The sequence below is a fragment of the Sus scrofa genome, chromosome 2, assembly GCF_000003025.6.
Source record: "Sus scrofa isolate TJ Tabasco breed Duroc chromosome 2, Sscrofa11.1, whole genome shotgun sequence".
Classification (NCBI taxonomy): Eukaryota; Metazoa; Chordata; class Mammalia; order Artiodactyla; family Suidae; genus Sus; species Sus scrofa.
This window is the reverse complement of record NC_010444.4, coordinates 21,506,088-21,525,597: the sequence shown is the minus strand read 5'-3', so window position 1 is coordinate 21,525,597 and position 19,510 is coordinate 21,506,088. Positions and strand designations below refer to the sequence as shown.

General features: G+C 38.3%; 1 protein-coding gene across 15 annotated transcripts in view; it reads right to left on the bottom strand.

Annotated features, from left to right (window-relative positions):
* Positions 1-19,510, bottom strand: part of LRRC4C (leucine rich repeat containing 4C) — a 1,216,912-nt gene that overhangs the window by 108,608 nt on the left and 1,088,794 nt on the right. For 4 of the 15 annotated variants that reach the window (XM_021085270.1, XM_021085271.1, XM_021085273.1 and 1 more), the window contains one exon: positions 14,515-14,595. The exons of the other annotated variants lie outside the window; for them this stretch is intronic. The gene's annotated coding sequence lies outside the window, so the exon portion shown is untranslated. The remainder of the gene's footprint in view (positions 1-14,514; positions 14,596-19,510) is intronic. 15 annotated transcript variants of the gene reach the window in all.

Sequence of the window (19,510 nt, the reverse complement as noted above, 5' to 3'; positions counted from 1 at the left end):
CAATGAGTGTTAAAAGAGAATGGAAAGTATAAGAATACTAAGAATAAAATAAGTATCATGAAATATCATAGATTTGTAAACATGGATGTTTGAAAAATAAGAAACCTGAACTAGAACATGGATTTTTAATTTCAAAGAAAATTGAAAGTACTACACAAGGGAAAAAAACTACTACTTAGCGTAGACTTGCCAACGGCAAGGTAATGAGGATGGGTCATTCATTACCTCATATAATCCAGATAGCAATCTTCATGATAGGTTTAGGAGTGCTGTTTTGCAAAAGAGAACACTGAAGTAGAAATAAATGGTTGGTAGCAAGAGGAAGGAGGATTTGAACCTAAGTTTTTCTGACTTTAGAATCTCCATGCTGCAGTCAGAAGCTCACTCTCTTGCTTGCTTGCTTTTCTTTTTCTTTCTTTCTTCCGTCCTTCCTTCTTCCTTTCTTTCTTCTTTTCTTTCTTTCTTTCTTTCTTTCTTTCTTTCTTTCTTTCTTTCTTTCTTTCTTTCTTTCTTTCCTTCCTTCCTTCCTTCCTTCCTTCCTTCCTTCCTTCCTTCCTTCAGATCAGATCTGAGCTACGGTTGCAACCTACACCACAGCTGTGGCAACACCAGTTCCTTAATCCACTGTGCCGGGCCAGGGATTGAACCTGCATCCTAGTGCTCCCAGGATGCCTCCGATCCCATTGTGCCACAGCAAGCACTCCAAGAAGCTCTTTCTTTTTCTGTTAACTCATATCTCACAGCTCATCCTTCTCTCATCTCCTTCAATTATCTCTTCTAAAGTCCTATTAGCCCATCTCAACTAAGTAATCTCAGAGAGGCTACAATATTTACTAAGCAACCTCTGAGTGGGAAGCATTTCATTCTTCTGGTGGGGCAAATATAATTGAATTTTGATCCCCATATTTGCCCATGTTTGTATGTCTTCTGAACAAATTGGAAAAAGTAGAATGGACTACAGATTGGACTTCATTCCAAGGAAACTACAACATGCATTGTGCCTGCAATCTTTTTTATAAGAGTCTTCTTTCAAAGTGAAAAAAAAATCCCTCTTGGGAGAGGGGAAGAAAACAGGTAATAAATTCTCCCTTTATTTCCATGCTGAAACCTTTGTTATACAAATAAACCTACATTCATCTGGTTTACAGAAAGCAGAAGACATGCACACAATGACTAGCAGCAATATTTTCCTAAAGTGCTCCACCATGAATTATAAGAGACTGCTAACAATGATCCTTTTCTTGTGTGATAATGTCCACAAATCACCCTTTCTAATGTATGACTCTTGTCTGCACTTAAGAGGTATGTATTTGTCAATCACAACCTCTTCCTTTGGTCCAGATATTCCTTTTCCCATATTTTAAATAATGACAACATATGGATAAAGGATAAAGTTAAGTAATTGTCACATTCCCCTTGGCATTCTGGGGAAAGATCTGTTTAGGGTAACTACGCAAAAACCATCTTCTCAGCAAAGCTAATTTTAGCTGAAGATCAATAAATATGTATGCAGCAATGACAAGGATTGTTTGCTAAAAGCACTGGCCCACCATGCCGGGTCAGGATACACAGGCAAAAAAAAATGATGTGAAATATTAAGGCACAGCAAAGTTTCAATTCTTTCGAAAAGACAAGGAAAAAACAGTCAGTTGGAAGCTCAGGATTTACTAATCCATTTACTTAAGAAATAGTCAAAGCAAATTTGATCTTCTGTTTTGCTCTCTCTTCAAAGAATAATTTTCTTCAACAATTCCTCCCCCTCCAAGCAGTCTTTTTCTCTGTATATACTGTACTCTCTATTCCATTTAACACTCTGCATTTTAAAGACTTAAAGTTTTCATTTTAACCTATAGTTTATATGAACCCCATCTCACACATTTGCCAGGATATAAAACTATTTAAAAACACATTAAAAGCAAAAGAAAGAAAGAAAGCGGAAAACTGTTACATTTCTTATCTTAGTGATTTTCCTTACAAACTTTGGGAACATTTCCTTAGGTTCAGGGAGGTTTAGGAATCTATATGTTCACAGATATCTTTTAAAAATATATACCTTATAAGGAACAATAGGATTCATTTCACTTATGTTTAGGAATTAATAAGTGCCTCTTTAAAGAGTATGGACCAGAAAGAAATTTCCAGAACCCTTGGAATATGATCAGAGGTAACATACATTATTGTGATGTCATTTACTTCTTCTCAATGACTGATGTCAATGAATAACAGTATCAATGAATAATGTATTTATGGTGAAGTATGAATCTCCCATCCATATCTTGAACTGTTGGATGTTTGAAAGGAACTCTGGGATTCAACTCTCCTTAGAAGCATAAAATATCAGTGATGGAAGGGAAAGAGAAATTCAGCAATGTGGAAATGTGTATGAGGATGTTTTTGAAGCTCATAGATCAATAGAATTTAAAATTAGTATTCTATGTTAAAGGGAAACATTTTCCACTCACAAAAAAAGGGAAAACATAGTGATAACACTTAATAACCAAGTCACTGACAATTTTCTGAGCCTTCTCTTCACGCACTGCTGCCTAGCAACTTGAAAATTGTTTTCTTATCCTACTAATTTTGGGCATAAGGGGTCTGTGTGCATTTGTTTACCTAAAAGGGAGAGGAAGAAAACCAGCAGAGGATGAGGAGAATTTGATGACCTGCAGGCTGTGGGCTGTAGGCAGACACTAAGCACAGACTGAGACTTGGGGACTTCAGTTGGGGTGATTTTTGTGGGTCATGATATAGTTAACGGGGATTAGACATATAGGAGGAGAAATCATTTTGTGAGAGGAAGGAACATAATGAATTTGTCCTGGGCAGAATGGATTTGAGATATCTATGAAACATCTACCTGCAGATTGCTGAAAGTCAGATGTAAATAGGATTCTAGGAAAGGGAAAGTGATGACAATTACTGATAATCTTTGGGTTGTCTTTAGCATGCAGGTGGTAGATGAAGACAAGAGGGTGAATAAAAAATACTTAGAAATAAGTGTTCCTCTATTTAATTTCTATTTTTCTCTATTTAGTTTAATGATACACAAATACATACATAATAATGGACCATATCTGGGAGGGTGGATGCCTTCTTACTTTAGAAGGATGGGCTGCATGTAGTTCCCACCATTTTTATTGCAATTACTTGCCTTCATGTTTGTTCGTCTCCCAGACTCTACGATTCTTAAGGGCAGATTATAGTAGTTGGCACAGAGTAAAGCTCCAGTGAACATTTGTTTAAATAATGAATGAAGGAATGAATGGGTAAATGAGAGAAAGCAGGATATAGAAACTGTGCCAAAACCTCAACTCATGTCAAGTCATAGTATCAAGGCTAACATTCAACTTTTGATTTATGGTACCTTCCCAGAACATAAATAACCCACTCGCCCCCCTAAAAAAAGTGCAAAACCAAACTACTTTTACCAAAGATGTCTATAAGGGTATATGTTCTTTTGAATATCACCGTGCAATAATCCATAGCTAACATAGTGTATGTATGTACTTATGTATACATTTGTAACTGTGTATATAATTAAATATCAAAGTATCAACATATATAAATTTGTAAGACCATAGCATCTATTGTGGTAATAAAATTTTACCTAAATCATATATGTATATTTTAAATACGTTAAATATTATGTGCTAGGTGCTAAATCAAGCACTTTGTTTAAATGATCTCATTTAGTTCTCCCAATCACCCCATAAGTGAGAAATTATTATATGTATTTAGACACACATTTTAGAAATGGACACATATAGACCATTGAATAGGTTTTACAGATGTTCAAAATAGAATGTCCAATTTTCTAAATCTGTCATTCGAGACACTATACAATTGAGTTGCATGTCTATATTTGATGTTCACACAATTCATATTTCACATGAGATATAGTTTGCATGCATAGCTATAGATAAAATACCTTATTTGAACATATAAAGTTTTGTATTTTTTACCAGGGCACTAGTCGTTAAGAACAAGACTGATTAAGTCAACCTTTTTAGATCTTCCCTATAATGCAAAAAACAAAATGAAAGACCACTTCTACTCAATATCAACTTTCTCTGTGAGATAGGACAAATGAAATTTTCTGTTACGCATGATGGCTTATTGAGGTAGAAATTTCCTGCTGCCAATAAATTAAAGTACATCAATTTAGACCACTGCCTTGTAAGGGACAGTGCAGGGTAAAAATCACTTGTTATGAAAATTTGCTGATTAAGTGCAATAACGGATAGTTTTAAAGCATATGAACACAACTTCATTTTTATTACTGCTGTACATTTGTATTTTTGCTCCTTTGGAAATAGACTATTCATCAATTGTAATCCTCTGGAATGTAACCAATAACAAAGTAGAAGGCAAACAAGCCAAAACAGACAAAATAAATCTTTCCAAGTCCAAAAACTAAGTATCAGCCTTCCTCTCACAGGGGACTTTTAGGTCTTATCTCTCAGAGACTGTTTACTTCTGTTAGAGACACGTTTTGAACGGGTTTCATCAGGTCTAGACAGGATCACTGCAGTAGAATTCTCACTGGTGTCTCTGACTTCATTCTTTCCTAATTCTAAGCATCCTTCACATGAATATATGTCATATTCATGAGCTGAAACTTTCTAGTGGCTATTGTCTATTAAATAAAGTTGGCCTTGTACATGTTTTACAATTACTACATGTGAATGAGCCCTCGACTCTCTTTCTAGCCTCATCAGTATGACCACCAACCTGGATTTTTTTCCACAGTCTCTAGTCATATTGGGCTTTAAAAAAAAATGCCTTCATTTAATGCCATGCCATGTCCAAAATCAGGACCTTTACACATGGTCTTACACCTATTTGTACTGTTTGTTCTCTTTGCTTTGCTAATGCCACTCACATCTCAGACTGCCCCATGAAGGCCTGTCTTATATCCCATGCTAAAGGAGTTTGCCCCTAGGTACAGTCACTGATGCTGCCTTAGCACAGATCATATTTGAAGGAAAAAATTATTTAACTGGCATTTATTTAATTGTCTTCAACGTTTTCTTCTGCTAAATCATAAACTCCGAGAAAGGATTGTTTAGTTTGACTCACTAAGATACCATAGAGCACGTTCAATAAACATTGATCAACTAATCAAATATGGTTATGTAGACAAGTCAAGATAAGATAGACTACAAGAGTCAGACAGCTGATGTTTTGATAGGAAGGAAGCAAAAACAACATGTGTGCTTATGTGTATGTGTGTGTGTGTGTGTGTGTATACTTAAAGTGAAGAAAAGAATGAAACAGTCCAGCAGCCTACAGTAAGAAAAATCCTCTTACTTCAATAATTTAAAAAGCTTCATGTATCACAATGTAGTACAGGAAACAATAGCATGAGACAAAGCTCCTGACTTAACAATGAAATGTTAAAAAGTATTTAGTACTCGTTTAAAAATGAGCCAGGGTTTTGAAATACAATTTTAGAAGAATTTTCAGTACTTTAATCATTAAAAAAAAACAAAACAATGGGCTGGTATTTCAAAAGGTAGGGCTCAGTTACTTAGAAAATTAATGTACATGTTATACTTTATCTGAAAATACTGAGTAAATGAATAAGAAGAGCTAACAACTGTCTGCTTCTAAGTACTTTACACTTAAACCCTCATTTAAACCATATAGAAACTCGAGAAGATGCATACTACTTACACTCTCCTCTGAGAGAGGCAGGAACTGAAACCCAGAGAGTTCTAAGGCATTTGCTCAAGGTCGCACAGTTAATAAGCAGAGGGAAATAAGACTTAAATTTCTCTGATCTGGAGGCAGTTCTTTCTGACACCCATTCAGCAATGATCTTTGAAGGTCTCAAAAGAAAATACTGATTTTTTAACCAAACTTTATCATTTTTCGGCTAAAATTGTTGAGCAGATATCTACCAAGGACACTGCTAATCACTTTTTTTGCGGGGGGGTAGATACCCCAGAAATGGGATTGAACCTGCACCACAGCAGTGACCCGAGCTGCTGCAGAGACACCAGATCCTTAACTCATGGTGCTACAAGGAACTCCGCTAATCACCTTGTATGCATCTGTCATTTAATCTTCAGAACAACCTATGGAGCGTTATCATTATTTCCAATTTATAAGTAATTGAATTAAGACTTAGAAAGTGTGATCTCCCAAAGTCAAGCCATAATCCAGAACTGAACCCCAGCTCAACTGACTCCAAAGATTGAGCTCTTACAGGAGAAGACCTATCCACCAAGAGAAGACCCTTTTATAGAGGTCAATTTTGTTGCTACTGGTATTTTGGTCCAAATAATACTTGGGGCTGCCCTATGCCTTGTGGGCTGTTTAGCACATCTCTGCCTTCACCTCTCCTCCCAGTCACGACAATAAAGTATCTCTGTAGTCGGACCATTGCCCCTTAGGTGAGGAGGCAAAAGTGCTTCTGACTGAGAACCACTGGTACTAGACAGCAAATTTTTGCTATAAATGCTCCTAAATAAAGACTGAACACATTCCTACTGCTTAATCTGTATCTCCCAACTTTATTCCAACTACAGTGCTTTTGCTACAATATACATTCTTCATGCAAGTTAAAACACACAGTTTAGGTTGAAGGGTTTTGGGGATGTATTTTGGCTTCATGGATGATCCATACACTTAGAAAACACCTAATACCTTATATCAGGACAAGCACTGGTTACCTCTAAAAAGGTCAGACAGATATTTTCTAGTCCTGTATCATTTGGCAATTTATTTAACATCTCTCTAAGCCCCCTGCTAAAGTGGCACTGATAATGGGTGCCTTCTTCTCATAATTATGCAGATTAAATGAAGAGATCCTGGTGGAACATTTAGCTTAATACTAATCATAATGAATGCCCAATTAATGTTCATAATTATACTATTATCATTACTATTATTTGTGTAATTTTCATAGTTTGCCTTTCTAGCTCATCTTCAAAATCTCAGAAACCATCATACTTTCTCTCCAGATTCACTAAAAATATTTACTTAGAGGCCATAACATATGCCCAAATGCCAAAGCACATTCCTTATGTGGATATAACTTAAGGTCAATGGAAGTTGAAAGTCAAAGCACAGAAAGCAACGGTTGAGAGGAAACATTTGACAATGAAAACCCAAATACACAAGTCTGTGGACAGGGCATATTACAGTTATAGTAATCAGATACAAATAGTGAAAACTGTTTTCATGGTAAGAAAAACTTTCAGAAAACAGTACAGATTTTTGTTCTTCCATGCCTTACACATCAATATGACACTTTTTTGGGGCTCTTCTGTTATTTTTACGTTAAAGAGTTTTAATAGAAACTCATGTACCAAACATCCAAAGAAAACGTCTAGACTTTCTGGCAACATGTCAACCCAACACCATGGAGCTCCTCATGCCTCTAAGCCTAAACGTACTTGCATGCCCTTATTTGTATTTTTAAAAATCTTATTTTTCCACATACTATAGATCTCTCCAATTGCATACGCTTTGCTGTTTGTATGGTTAATGCTAGAAAGCTACCTCCATGTTTGACGATACTGATCATAAATGCTGAGATATTTATAAAGGACAACCATCCAACAAAGAGCTGTTAGGATTCTCAGATTCATTCTGTCCTTCGTGGAAAAGGAAAAGTTCCATCATTCTGGGAAATGACAGCTGCCACAAGGTCACTGTTTCAAGAAAGGATGTTCTAAGTCCTAGGCTTAGTTTGTAAACACATATTGACCTCTACTGAAGAAAACAAAGCAGAGAGCATGAACACAAGAGAATACAAGGAGTTTTAAAATCTCAAGTTATTTTAGATGAAAAAGGGACTCTCCAAAGAGAATAGCAGCTATTGGTTTAAGAAGCTATAGGTCCTGCCAAATTGTAATATAGCCCTAAATACTCCCCTGTAATTATTGTTTTCCTCATATGACTGCTCAGCTCTCGTAGGCGATAACTTTAAAATTTCATCTTTATTCTCCCAGAACTTGGGATATTCAACAGCACTTAACAGTATCTATTAATTCTTTCTTGCTCAGACATCGAGAAGCCTAGACTCCCCAGCACCTTCCCTGCTAGAATCCCCACAGTTAGACGGGGCCAGATGACTTCTGGCCAATGGATTGGAAATGGAATATGGGTTACACTGGGGGAAGGAGACAGAGATCTTCAGGTCTCTCATCCCCGGTGACAACAATCTGGAAGCCACAGGCTGAGAAGGAAAAGATACAGGATAGAAAAGCAGGCTGGTCCCCTGTCACATCACTTGAGAGGGAGCTGCCCTGGAGAACAAGGCCTTAGCAGGCACAAAAAATAAGCTTGGGTTGGGGTTCATCCACTGGGATTTTAGAGGCAATCTCTTATCACAGCAGATTTCAAACAATCCTGACCAGTACAACACCCAACACAGTTCCTAGTACGTAGATGTGCTTGAGATGTAGCTCTTTAGAGAATGAACGGGCAGAACTGAGAACACATTTTACCAGGAATACCTAAGTCTAGATATGGATTATAAAGGGGAAAAAACACCCCACAGTCATCCATTTCTGCATATTAAGCATGTCAGACTATATATCAACTGGCTAAACAGTTCAGGGACTACCCAGCACTGTTCCAAATTGCTGACTAAGGAACAGGCAGGTCACATTCGTGTAAAAGAGTATTCCCACCACAAAGCTGCCCGTATGTATGAGGAGAGTTCAAAATTTCAAAAATGGATAAAGGAAATCTGGTTTAAAACGGAGTCAGGAAGTCAGGATAGAAAAGCTCTCACATAGGTACGCCTCTTGTCTAAATTTATAAGATCCTCAGGAAGAGAGAAACTTCCACTGCAGGCATTCCCATGGTGGTGAAGTGGGTTAAGAATCCAACTTCAGGCGCTCGAGTCGCTGCTACAGAGTCTTGGGTTGGAAGCCCAGCCTGGTGCCCTGGGTTAAGGATCCAGCATTGCTGCAGCTGTAGTGTAGGTCACAGATGTGGCTTGGATTCAGTCCCTGGCCTGGGAACTTCCATATGCTGTGGATGCAGCCAAAAAAGAGAGAGAGAGAGAAGAGAAGAAAAAATAAAGAAAAAGAAAGGAAAGGAAAGAAGAAAAGAAAAGAAAAGAAACCACAACCCTGAACTCTTCTTCTCCCCAGTAAACTTCTGTTCAAAACAACCCTCCTCGGTTTCTTCCCAAACCTAATAAAAGCTAGTCCCCCTTTTATTTCTTTAAAATTCGCCTATGGTTCTCCATAGTTCCCTTGCCCTGAATCTTGATTAGTATGCTATTTCTAAATAAATTCATCTCTGTATAACAAAAACTGCCATTCGTTTTGATTCAGGTCAACAAAACGAATGAAGAGAAAAATCTGGCTGGAAGGGAGTGGAACTGCAGCTTTTAGTCACTTCTCATCCTTACTCTGCCTTTTATCTAAATGGCTTATCTTGGTATAGTTCAAGCTACTCTGTGAACAAAGAAGGGTGGCACTTTCACTGTAGCCACCACTGTCCCGTGATTTTAGCCTGGTGGTAGAGAGCAGTGGGAGATCAGAGAGCTGCCTCAGCTCTTATGGTATGCTCCTGCATGACTTTGATCTCTAATTTGAACCTCCCTGTCTCTCTAGTTGCCCAGTGGTAAGGCTCCATGATGTCCCCAACACAAGGTCATGGCAAGGACTGAGCAGCACCATGCATATAAAGGAGCTAGCAAAATGTTTGCTGCATGTTGGCACCCAACAAATATTGGTTTCATTTCCTCATCCCATTTCCCTTCTTTTCACATCCTTCTCTTCTACTTTCCCTATAATTCCTTTTCATATCTTGTTTGAGTGCTTGTTTGTTGTTTGTTTAAACTCAGAAACAAAGCGATGAGGCTGGATGATGGTCATCAGAACACCTTCTCAGGACAAAATATCAGATGTCCTGGACGTTTGATTATTACCTGGAATTTGCAATTAACAGCAAGTTACAAGAACCAAAATAACGATACCTTATAGCATCAACATCAGAACATACGAAGAAGAGAAGGGAAGTGAAAGAATAAGCAATGACAAAACAAAAGACAAAGGGTACAAAGCAACCTGTGAACAGCCACAGCTGAAGGGAGTTTTAAAAAATTAGAGTCTCACAGAGTCATTTTGTCTCTAGTTTGCCGAATTTTAATTAAGTCAGGTAAATTTAAAACACAATTTTAGGACAGGGGATTCATCACTTTGCTCACTGGAATGCAAAAGGATCTGAAGTTTATATGATCGACTCTATTAGTTTATATGATCGACTCTCCATATCCATGGGGATATTGGTTCCAGGATTCCCAAGCAAACCGAAATCCTCAGATGCTCCAGTCCCTTATATATATAAACATTTATATAAATGGCATATATGGAGTTCCCATTATGGCTCAACGACTAACGAAACTGACTAGCATCCATGAAGATTCAGGTTTGATCCCTGGCCTTGCTCAGTGGGTTAAGGATCTGGCATTGCCGTGAGCTGTGGTGTAGGTTGCAGATGCAGCTCAGATCCGCGTTGCTGTGGCTGTGGTGTAGACTGGCAGCTACAGCTCCGATTCAACCCCTAGCCTGGGAACCTCCATATGCCAGTGGTGTGGCCCTAAAAAGCAAAACAAACAAAAATAAATAGCATATATAAATGTCATAGTATTTGCATATAACCTTCACTCATCCGCTAGTATTTTTACTTTTTTTTTTTGTCCACTCCAGCAGCATGTGGAAGTTCCTGGACCAGGAATCAAACCCATGCCACAGCAGCCACCCAAGCCACTGCAGGGACAACACCAGATCCTTAGCCCACTGTGCCACCAGGGAACTCTTCTTCCTATATACTTTCAATCATCTCTAGATTACCTGTAATACCTAATACAATGTAAATGCTATGTAAACAGTTGCCAGAGTGGCAAATTCAAGGTTTTCTTTTTGAAACTGTCTGGAATGTTTTTTTCTAAATATCTTTGCTCTGTGGTTGGTTGAATCCTTAAGTGTGGAACAGGCAGACACAGAGGGCTGACTGTATAGCAGCCCTCACTTCACATTGTTCATCTGTGCTCTTAAGAGAGTATTTTCAATGGGTCACCATCAAGGAGATAGAATGGCATTTTCAAATACTTCCTCATTTCTTTAAGCCAGTCTCAGCCAACACAGTCAATATCCTATAAGAACAAACACGTCACACTCTAATTCCTCAAGTAGACACTGCTCTATCCAACTGTTTCTTGATATATTCAATTTTGAATGTATTTCACCTACTCATTATGACCCTAAGCATACTCTTGGATTTGTAAAAGCTAATGTTCTTTAATTATGCTCACTTCTATCTGCACTTGATCCTCAGACCACCTTGACTGTAGCAATCCCAGCCCCATCCTACCCACGCAATGGCACCAGCTAGGGCAATTAGCAATCAGACAAGAGTTGCAGAATTATTTTTCTTTTTACATGGCTAAGTACCAGCATATCAAAGACAAAGAAAAAGCTTCTTTATGACCAACCGACATTGAAAAGAAACTCTCACGGCAAAATTTATTTGAAAAGGAACTTAAATTCACACATATTAGAGAAATGGACATCCTTACTACATCTGAATGTTGGAGTTGCAAAGCAGGATCACTTGATGCATAAATGACTTAATACGGAAATATGCTTTTAAGGCACTTGGAAGTCATTTCTCTCTCTCCCCTCCCTGATTCGTGTATTTTCTGAAGTGCTATGTTCCATATGCTAAGAGGAAGACCTTCCATAAAAGGTGATCATTTATCCTGCAGATTCCAAAGGACGAGGCCCCATGAGGGGAAAAAAAAAAATCAAAGTTTGAGAGAAGCAACATCTACAACACTGCCCTGAAATGTCTGCTCTTACCTCCAACAAGAAGCTCTGGGCATTAAATTCCAAAGAATATTTTAATTTCGCACTGTGTTAGTCAAATTACACCAACCTATGCCTCTTTGCTCTTGCTCTTCTTTTGCAGCCCTACAATATAACAAAGCCTTTGCCTCAAGCGATCTTCTGGCCTCCATGTGCAAATGACCCTGTTCCAAATCCCTCTCCTTCACCACGTCTGCCTAAACTCCCTTTCCCAGCAGAGCTGATTTCTCTTTCTTTGACCTCTCTAACATGATTATTTCCAGATCTTTTTTTTTTAAGTTCAGTCTGCCTTGTGTTTGGTTATTATGTCTGTCGATTATGTCAGTTTGTCTAAAGGAAAAAATTGGGACTAACGTTCATGATCCCTATGCCGCTCCCAGAGCTTAGTCCACTACTTTGTAACTTAGTAAATGTGGGTTCATTTATACTGAAAACATCAAAAAGAGAGGAACATCGCATATGGTTTCTTCCCATGTCATATTTATATTAGGGAAGTGAGTGACCCAAATCACTGTAAATATACAACGTGCTAAAGGAGAGTCAGACAACCCACCGCGCATCTGAAATTTTTTTTTTTTTTTTTTTTTTTTGTCTCTTTGTCATTTCTTGGGCCGCTCCCGCGGCACATGGAGGTTCCCAGGCCAGGGGTCCAATTGGAGCTGTAGCCACTGGCCTACGCCAGAGCCACAGCAACGGGGGATCCAAGCCGCGTCTGCAACCTACACCACAGCTCACGGCAACGCCGGATCCTCAACCCACTGAGCAAGGCCAGGGATCAAACCCACAACCTCATGGTTCCTAGTTGGATTTGTCAACCACTGAGCCACGACGGGAACTCTGCATCTGAAATTCTTAAGGCAGAATTCAATGACCTCTATTAGACAATCTCTGCTAAAGGAACAAAAAGAACTCAACTTCCTTCCTAATGTGCTAGTTCCCTAGATTTTATTTATTCCAATTTATGCTGTATATAAACCTTTTTCTAGCTGCTGTCAGCCAGAAATTTCAGCCAATAGAGACAGAATCCTTTCTCTACACTTAACAATAAACCCAGAAAATGCAGAAAACGTGGTGAGGAGGGGGCTGCTGGGTGGTATTCCCTTGATATATGAATCCTAACAAACATGTGAACAAATTGATTTCTTTCCTGGTAAGATACTTATTTTACTTTTGGCTGCGCCTGTTAATCTGATGGAATAGGATTTTGCCGCTCAAACTGTTGGAGAGGAGCAGCAACAATATCAGATGGAAGATTTTTGGAAATGCAGACTTTCAGACCTCACCCCAGACCTACTGAATCACAGTTTGCATTTTAACAATATCCTCAAGCAACTCAAAAGTACATAGCATCTTAAGAGGTATCAGCCTTGGATATTCTAGCAGCAATATTTCATTTGCATCCTGGTAGTCTCTTTGTTCTAAGCCATGGTTTTATTGGAAAAGGAAAGTATTTGCTTCCCACACTCTCTCCTTCCCAGCCCCTCGCTGGGTTCTGTATACCCATTCATTTACTTTAATACACATTATAAAAAGAAAAAAAGGACTTCTATTATGTTTTATTGTACACATTTCTTTCATATATAATTCTTATAATATTTGATCCTTGTAATATCCCTGTAAACACTACTATACACAATTTGTCAAATGTCATGCAGGTAATAAATATCTTGAGAACTACATGCCCAGTGGTGTAAAGATGTTTCCCCATGACTAACACAGTCTTCAAATCTCAGCATTCTCTGTATTGTAAGCTGTCCTTTAAAAATAAATTAAGTTCACATACTTAACAGAGGGGTGTGGATATTTAATGTGCCAAACAGATGGAATTTGAAAAAACTAGAAAGATTCGCATCATGAGTTTAGGGGAAAGAAACAGAAAATGTACATTATGTCTCATGCTCCTCCTACCTCACCCCTCTCCCCAATTCCATGGAGACAATGACTTGAAATGCCAGGTCTATCCCACTCTTAAATCATTTGCCCTTGGTGCTCTGCTCCTTTCATACAGAGACACAAAACATGCACACTCTTGATGAAAGCTTTTCTAGCTGCCATTACATAATGATGTGCTGTCAGTTTGTCTAAAATGTGTCTGCTGAAAACATGAGAGGGAAAAAAAAAGTCAATCCTTGTTTACAAACAATAGCATTTTCAACTAACTAACACCTGACTTGGGCATTGTTATCTTACATGGCATAACCTCTTCAGCATCTTTACTCATTCATGTGACTCGAACTTTTCAGTGAGGAGTAAAACCACATAAGGCAGTAATAATTACAAACACATATTATAGTTCTATTAAGCAGTTGTTTGTAGTGTTAGGATGCGCTAGAAGAAACTAGCATACTCAAAACCAGGGTGCATTTTCCAAACGTTCAATACAAATCTATGCCCTATATTGAGGTGTCTGTACACAATGCAAAATATTAAGGAGAACGTCAGCCTTCATCAGAATGCTTGAACACTGTTGCTTAGACACTAAAATGCATCCTTTTTTGCAAAAGCTTCTTGATTTTTGCAAAGTGGAAATCACACTAGTAGTTAGGAGTCTAAAATTAAAAATCACATAAGTAAAATATTAGAATCAGAAGGAATTTTAGAGAGATCCTGTAGACCTACCCCTCATTTCCATTTTGCATATGTGGAAAGAGAAGTGGAAATAGGCTGCACAACTTACCACAGGTTCCACTTCTGTCTGTCACTGACTAGCTGGGTAACTCTGGGTAAGTGTCCTCTCTCTCAGCCTCAGTTTCTTGATCTGCAAAATGAGGTGATTGGACTCGGTGACGGAAGATCCCATACAGCCTGGAAACGCCATTATTCTGCAAAGCAAGGATTCACATCCCAGAACATCCCCCCTCCAAAAGCAACATACAGGAAGATGAAAAAATATTTAAGTGGCACTTGGCACTACTGGCGTTCCAGCTTATTGACACTGTATCTCAGCTTGAGACTTCAGAACCTCCCAGGTTGCCATGCCCACCACAGACAATCAGAGCAGGAGAGAATGGCTGTTGGTATAGTCTTTGCCTGAGAAGCGTGGCAACTGAAAATCAGTCCAGAGTGATGGTAAATCCTCTCCTCCCCCTCCTAGCATCGGCTGACTCCTTCTGTCTGGGCTTTGTCTCAGGGATTTCTCCTCAAGGTTCCCTGGAGCCCTAGGGATCCAGCCCTTGACCTAACCCCAGACAAAGATGCATTTCCTCCTGGAAGAGTCCCTGCCTGGACAAGTCATTCAAAATCAACCTTAAAAAGGACTCTAGGCTCCAGGGAGCTGCACATTTTAGCATCTTTTAATCAGCTGTCTGGCCTTGTCTAGTCTGTAGTGAGACCTTTTTTATTTTACTACAATTTTATTATGTTAATAAACAAAGAGTTGGTATGCTTGGTGAAAAAGGCAAATGCAGCCTTTGAATGGAGGACTTGTCAAGACTATTGGTCATACTTTAACTACAGTCACTTGTCTCCCATTCTTCATTCTTATATAGAGTACTATCATTGAAATAGCTTCTATTTACTTTTTAGTGAATTTCTCTCCTTCCCTTTTTTTAATTGTCATTATTTTCTCATGAGCAATCAGGAAGTCAGGCCATAGGTTAGGTTTTTAAAGGGGCATAAAATATAACAGTTTAACAAGGCAGAACCCAGATATTACATATACAAAAGTGGGCACTGCCAATGACCCTACCAACAAAGTTAATCGTTAAACCAAAGTTTAATTGATTGGGCTCAATTTAATGATATACCCAGTGAACCTGAACCATTGTATCCTATTAGCAGTAACACATTTACGAAGGGCTATATCTGCATCTAAATAATGGTAGGCAAAATGTGGTCAACCAAGAGAAGAATAATTTCATAAACAATATCTAATCCAATAAATATCTAGCACTATTATTATCATCTGTTATTTATAGAGTTCTTATTATATGTTGGTCATTCTCCTACACTCTTTATATGATTGCATAGCTCTAACCTCATAGAAACACTAGGCTGTTAACCCTATCAAAAGACTTGGTGATGAGAAAAGGTCAAATAGTGGACTTCAAGAAGGGTTAGCTTGTTGAAAACATGATCATAAATTTTTTGATTGGCTATATTAGGGAAAACCAAGAAGGAAAGGCATAGGAAAACTGAGTTTGGCTCAAGTCCCATCTCTAGGAACTGAAGAGACAATATTCCATGCCTGCAGGGAGCCTGTTTATTAGTAAAGATATTCAGCATCAGGATTCTGTGGCCAGCTCTCAGGGATGCTCTAGAAAGGGATTCTGGGAATTCCTACTGCAGCTCGGTAGGTTAATGTTTCAGCATCTCTGTGAGGCTGCAGGTTCTATCCCTGGTCTGGCTGAGTGGGTTAAGGATTTGGTGCTTCTGAAAGCTGTGACCTAGGTGTGGCCATAGAAATTCTAAAAAATGAAAGGAATTCTGGCAATGGATGAAAGTATTGGGGAAGCACTAAGGACCTGCCAGCTCTGAAATTCTGGATAAACACAATACTGTGAACATTGAAAGCACAGTCTTACAAACACATAAAAAATTAATACATGGATGAACAATCTTAGAAACTTATACTTGCATGTGCCTCAGTTACAGCAGTCCTTACAGTCGGTCTATCTTGTATGAAATCTATGTGTGTGCTTTCATTTTCATTCTTGTTAGATTTTAAGTTCATTGAATCTTAACTCACCACAGACTAAATATTACCCTTGGGAAAATTGCTCATTTTCCTCTTCTGTAATAATGGAACCTGTCATCCAGGGGCATCATAAGGAATATATTGAATTGCATATTTAAAAGATTTAGCCCAGTGCCTGCACTAAGAAGCAGCAAATAAAATTAAACAGAACTTTTTATTAGTATTAATATCACCACTATTATTTACTATTATAATTGAGATTATCACTAAGCCATGGATGAATACCTCAGGCTCAGCATCTTTTATTTTATTTTATTTATTTATTTATTTATTTATTGCTTTTTAGGGCTGCACTGGTGCCTTATGGAAGTTTCCAAGCTAGGGGTCTAATCAGAACTGTAGCTGCCAGCCTATACCACAGCCACCGCAATGCAGGATCCGAACCACGTCTGTAACCTACACCATAGCTAATGGCAACACAGGATCCTTAACCCACTGAGCTGGGCCAGGGATCAAACCTGCATTCTCATGGATACTAGTTGGGGTTGTTACTGCTGAGCCACATTGGGAACTTACTCAACGTCTTTGATTTTAGAGTTTAATAAACATCAACCAGTAGCCATCTTTGCATTCCAACAGATCAATCAAAGAAGTAAAAATTTACCTTCTAATTTGCCAATCTAAATTATCTGAGGAGAGGGAAATAAGCCCATACTACCCAAGAGTTTACCAAAGAAGCAATTTAATAAAATATTTTCAGTATGCTGCTCTTTTAAATAAAAAGAGGATACAAAGGAAGGAAAATAGAAAAAATAAAATATTATTTTCCAGTCTGCTAAAAAATATTATTTTTAAAGCTTGTTTTATGGATAATGGATGAACATACATTTCTCACCATCTGTAGTGAAGGAACTGTTATATGCCTTTGCAATTAATTTATACCTCCTATATTTCTATGGAATTACTGTCATTCATTTGAACACGGCTTCTGGAATAGTGGGAACTCTTGTTCATCTCCTACAGTACAGTAATAACAGCTAGAGGGACTTTCAAATTGTATGTGTTCAAACTGATTTTAGAAGTCAAATTCGGAGTTCCCATTGTGGCTCAGTGGTTGACGAATCCGACTAGGAACCATGAGGTTGTGGATTCCATCCCTGGCCTTGCTCAGTGGGTTAAGGATCCGGCATTGCTGTGAGCTGTGGTGTAGGTCACAGATGCGGCTCAGATCCTACGTTGCTGTGGCTCTGGCGTACGCCAGCAGCTACAGCTCTGATTAGATCCCTAGCCTGGGAACCTCCATATGCCACGGGTGCAGCCTTAGAAAAAGACAAACAGACAAAAAAAGAAAAAGTCAAATTTCCACAGTGTAACTTACACAGATATTTTTCAAACAATTTTAGCATGGAGCTCTTCTTTTTAAAGAATATTTTAGTCCCAACATAAGCTAAGGCAATTTAAATACCTATCACTGGCTAAAGAAATACTTCAATCTTCATGGAAGTCCCTTCCTAGAGTTGGAAAAGTAGGTAGACAACTATCCTCCAAATGTAAACACCTTATATCATTGATGAAAAAAATGAATCCTCAAAAGGGTAAGTGATTTGACCATGTCTCACAGCTACTTAATGGCAAAAATTAGATTTCATGACATTCATTCATTCAGCTCACATTGACTGAGAGCCTTCCATGTGCTTCTTCTGTGCTAGGTTCCTATATCTATATTGTGGTTATTCTATTTTAAAGTCTTTCAATTTCCATTGACAACTACTCATTTAATATCTACTAAGTCCAAGACACTGTGTTTGGTACAGTGCGCTGAGGTAGGTCTACATAAACATTGCAATCTGCCAGGAGCATTTTAAATACTAGTTTGGAATGTACCAAGTATAGCAATAGTTACAGTAATCGGTAGAATGTATCTAATATCATAAGAAAGGAAAAAAATTGACAGGAGTTCATGTCATAATTGTCTAGCAATGCACACACACACACACACACACTTGTATATAAAGAACCCTCTATCAGGAGTTCCCAACATGGCTCAGTGGTAACAAACCTGACTATTATCCACAAGGATGTGGATATGATCCCTGGCATTGCTCAGTGGGTTAAAGATCCAGCGTTGCCATGAGCTGTGGTGTAGGTCACAGACATGGCTCATCCCACATTGCTGTGGCTGTGGTGTAGGCCAGCAGCTGCAGCTCTGATTTGACCCCTAGCCTAGGAACTTCCATATGCTGCAGGTGTGGCCCTAAAATAGATAGATAGATAGATAGATAGATAGATAGATAGATAGATAGATAGATAGATAGATAGATAAGAAAGGAAGGAAGGAAGGAAGGAAGGAAGGAAGGAAGGAAGGAAGGAAGGAAGGAAGGAAGAAACCATCTATCTATTAACCGGTCATCAAGTCTGTATTCATCACATAGCGAAGAACTGGAAAACTGAATAGAAAAATTCAAGAGCAGCTAGAAGTTTACAATCTGTTTAAGTAACTGAGATGCACAATCAATTTGTTTGAAAAAGTCAGGATAATAACTGTTAAGCATAATGCAGCGAGTTATATATTAGAGAGATTCTTAAAAGAGAAAAGCTCAGTGTGGACTGACTTGAAGTATCTGAGAGGGCTTCAAGGAGGAGGAATAATTTGACCTTGAATTATTTATTATTACCCTTTATATTGCCTTAGAGACCTTGGTATATTTCGTTGCACCTGAATTTCTTAATACATACTCATTGGAATAACTATATAATCAGATTTTTTCCAACTAAAAGCTCATGAGGAACTAGCACAAAATTGTAATAAAATATCAATTGACCCACTAAAGAGTCACTTAGCAGTTGAGCAGTTCATTCTTCAGCTACATTTTTTGTGACTTCTGTTACGACAATTCTGAATTTTTCACCTATTAACTCAGTAAGCATTTCAGAACTGACCAGATCTTCATCAATCTTGGCACAGCCTAAGACAACCTAAGAAGTGTACTCAATTTTGTCTCTTCCAAAATTCCCTTACTAACTCTCACCCAATTCA